Source organism: Crassostrea angulata, chromosome 2 (genome assembly GCF_025612915.1).
Source record: "Crassostrea angulata isolate pt1a10 chromosome 2, ASM2561291v2, whole genome shotgun sequence".
NCBI lineage: Eukaryota > Metazoa > Mollusca > Bivalvia > Ostreida > Ostreidae > Magallana > Magallana angulata.
The window spans coordinates 1,216,164-1,220,341 of NC_069112.1; the positions used below are offsets into that span (position 1 = coordinate 1,216,164).

A 4,178-nucleotide genomic window follows, 5' to 3' on the forward strand; every position below is an offset into this window, starting at 1 on the left:
AGAGCTGTGTGTGTGGTTACTTTTTTTTATTTAAGAAAATATTAATTTTCAACTTTATATGGAAAATAAGTAAACAGTATCATTTTATAATCATAGCAAGGCTTCGCAAGAGGCACGTATATAACATCTTTTGTGATCCAAAGCAGCTGTTTCCGTTTGCATGGTATAAGGTAAAATATCTAAATATATCTAGAAAGTTCATGCGGTGGGGTTCCGATGGATGATTGTGTTTTCAAGGAGGATTAAATACATTTAGTTTTCCAAGGTGGGGTCCGGACCCCCATTAGATGCGCACATGGCGCCTCTTTAATTAACTACTTTAAAATTATTAAGAGTCCGATGTCTGAAAAGAAAAAGAAAAGATTGCGTATTTATTTTATTCTTTTTATTACAATGACGCCACTTTTTATGCCTTATACACATAAAAACAATATACTATTTTACAGGTCATCTTAACTTCAATTGTTGATTCAAGAATTTTAATGACTATATGGTTACAGTAGACGTTAAAGATAAATGGTTGGTCATATGTTTCATGTTGCGTCACGTATGACGACATAACACATAGACCATGAAGCACGTGATGGCTATGATGATAATCCCGAACATTCCTCCCATATATAGCTAACGCCTGTACGGAGCCGGACCTGGGGAGACAAGAACACAAAATTACGGAATGAAACGTTATGGCATTTAATTACATTTATTGAGTTGTATGATGATCGATATTGAACACTTTGGATTCAATATGTATAAAAGTACATCATGTTCAAAATATATAGTCAACGTTTTAAAAAATTATTATTTTACTGGTTTCTGAAGAGACGACCTATATAATAGGCATCGAAGACTTGCGCAATTTGACCTTCTGTGACAAAACTGTCATCCAGTTGATGTAAAGCTGAAAAACAAAAATGCACTGCCATCAAAGTACTGAGAGTACCGGATTCCTGTCAAACATTCCTGTCAGGCCTCAAGTTAGGTTTCTGCAAATAAACATATTTTACCACCGCCTGACTTTTTTATCATTACAATAAAAATACGCATTATGACAACTTTTGATTTTTATTTGTAGGGTTTTGTTTATATATCAAACAAATACATATGTTCTGATTAAAATTATACCGTCATGTTTTTCTACATGTTCGTGTTCACGTGTACCGGTAAATGGAAAAATGCTATGGCATTATTCTCCCCTATATATAATTTTAACATTCAGAAAAAAAGAATGTTTGAAGACTTTTAACTGAATATTTTGAACAAAAGGATACAACAATTGACTAGTATGCATGTATTTATATATAAACAATGTGGTTTTTGTTATTTAAATCTACTGGAGAACAGACAAAAAAAATTTATTTTTTGTGAGAATATGAAATATTGTTAAGTTTTACAGCACCAACCTATGCAGGAAGACCGCCTTCTGTTAAGACTGTTAATGACGCCAAAGTCTGTAGACGTAAAAGACGAATGACGCCACAGTCCGTCACATTCACTGATGGTATGACACACCCTCTCCAGGCATTGAGAAGTCCCCGGATAACAAGTGTAAGTGTCAACATTAACACCACCACACTTCGCGGGGGTGTTAAGGAAGCATATGGCCAATCTGCCGTCTTATTTTGACTGTTGTATTCAAAATCGTGAAATTAAATAATTATTTTGAATAAGATCAAAAACTTAGTATTATCCTTTAAAATAGATGTCAGTGCAATAAAATCGGGTAGTACATCACTGCCACATTAGTGCATTATCACGTGACAACTATAAATAGCTTACGTATATTCCTTAACATAAAATGTGATAGAACAACACTACCCCGCGGTTTCCAAAATAAAATAAACATACGAAGTGAAGGCAAAACATCTCAGTTTAATCAAAACCGCTGCTAGAATCCTATGTTTTTCCTTATTAAAAAGTTATTCATCCGGTTCTCGTAAAACCTTCCCATCTTTTTTAACGTTTGCACGGAAAACGGCAAATTGCATTAAAACAACACACAACATGGGATTCTAGCAGCACTTTTCAATTTAAACATTGATCAAACTAACGATACGTATAAAATTTAAAGTTCAATATACACGGGGTAGTGTTGTTCTAGTCAGATTTTTTTATCGTAAACAACGACAGAGGAAAGCCTGGCCGAGAAATAAAAGCAAATTTACATACCTTTTAGCGAATGATTGATAAAACTGACATCTCCCCCAGTATTCTTATGTTCAATTCTCAATAAATCACACCACAATACTTTATTAGAGTTCTTAGATTAGTTATATTTTGAATATGTTTACGATGCTTTCCGATCAAATTCACACGACATTCAGCTTTTAGTCATGACGTCATCAATGTGTAAATCTACGTAATACAAACTAATTTCTGGCAAAAATTGTCTTCAGTAGTTTTTATTTGTTTTTGGTCTACGTTTCGTTGCTTATATATTTGAATATGTACATAATAACTAAGATTTGTGATTTCACGGAATTACATGTAACTCAGATTCCATATGCTTCCTTAACACCCCCGCGTTGTAGGAATATGATGATTCAAGAAAGGACGGCAGTACATTGTATTGTGATAAATTACAATATGGCTGAAAATTCATTTCAGTGGAATATCCAACTCTTGCGCAGAAAATCAAAAGAAATATCTCAAAAACTGGAAGCACTGAATTCTGTTCGCACAGGAAACAGTGAATATTATTCATAATCCTGGATTGAAATTTTCCGAATTTTTCATATTTTAAATCTTCACATCATTTTTCTAAACAGTTGAAATGCCAAAAGCAGGGAAAACTCCTTTTCATATCTTTAAAATATTCAGTTTCTTTACAAAACAGGATTACATGGACTACAGTATGGAAAATAATTCTTGAATTGCTTCTATCGTATAGGTTCTGATTTAGACATGCAAGCGGTGTATTGTTTGTGTATTTGCATGGCCCTCTTTCAACAGGACAGAGGAATATTGTTTGTGTGTTTTCATTGTGTTTATGATATAATTTACTGTTCAATAATTCATAGATACCTTAACCTTGTCTCTGTGTGAGTTTATGTTTACACACACGTAAAACACTTCATGCTTTCATTATAATCACTGCCGATCTATGGATTGTTTTCTGTGACACCTGCGTCGTTAAAAGTTCTCAAAGTGAGGATCTACGGAGTGACCAAAAAAGAAATGAGAGAATGTATGAAAGCCTCCCCCTCCTCCCCCCCAAAAAATGAAGAAAAAAAGAATTGGCTAATACCCATTTTACACCCAAATGTATAAGCATTCTGATATGCTTCGAAATCAAAACTCTTAATCAATTGTTTTAGAATTTATTTATTAATCTAATCATAAGCTGATTAACAGTAAATATATATCGATAAGAGCTCTGCATAAAAAATGTCAGGATGTATAAGGACTATTTACGTATTTAAATACAATTTTTTTTTCAAACATATACACCCTTCTTTCTCTAAGATTTACGGTTTCATTTTCTACAGATTCTTTCAAAATACACGATACATGAATTGGTCGGAAAGTACCCCCTAAAAGAAGTCCTTTTTATATGAAAAACCTTACCCCCCCCCCCCCCCCCCCAATGGATAAGGAATTGAAGTTTGCCAAAAACAGTTGTGGGTTGTTGTTTTTTTTTTATCTTGGGTGGGGTTATGTCAATGTGTTAAGGAGTATGTCGGCTCCTTTGAAATAAATAAAGGTCGTGATTCTGTTTGTTGTTAATATAAATATCGAGAAAAACGTGTCATTAACAAGATGACCCGGTGAACCGATGACCCTGGGTCATTCCGTGAACTTACAGACCAGTCATCAGACATTGACAAGATGATCCGGTGAACTATGACCCTGGGTCATTTTGTCAACTTGCACACCAGTCATAAGACATTGACAAGTTGACCCAGTGAACCGATGACCCTAGGTCATTCCGTGAACTTAAAGACCAGTCATAAGACATTGACAAGATGACCCGGTGAACCGATGATCCTGGGTCATTTCATGAACTTAAAGCTCTGGACATGTGTCTATATGGAGTAACTACATGTATATACATTTCTTTAGTGACAACATTAGATACACCTGTAAGTTAACTGATTGGCAGAGTTTTATCTTATGAGTGACAAATAGACGTCATCCATGGATCTAAACACCCTTGATATTGCTAACATTTGTCCCCA

At 34.4% G+C, this 4,178-nt stretch overlaps 1 pseudogene; it reads right to left on the minus strand.

Moving 5' to 3' along the window:
* Positions 1 to 515: 515 nt before the first annotated feature.
* Positions 516 to 2,704, minus strand: LOC128171423 (uncharacterized; annotated as a pseudogene).
* Positions 2,705 to 4,178: the final 1,474 nt, after the last annotated feature.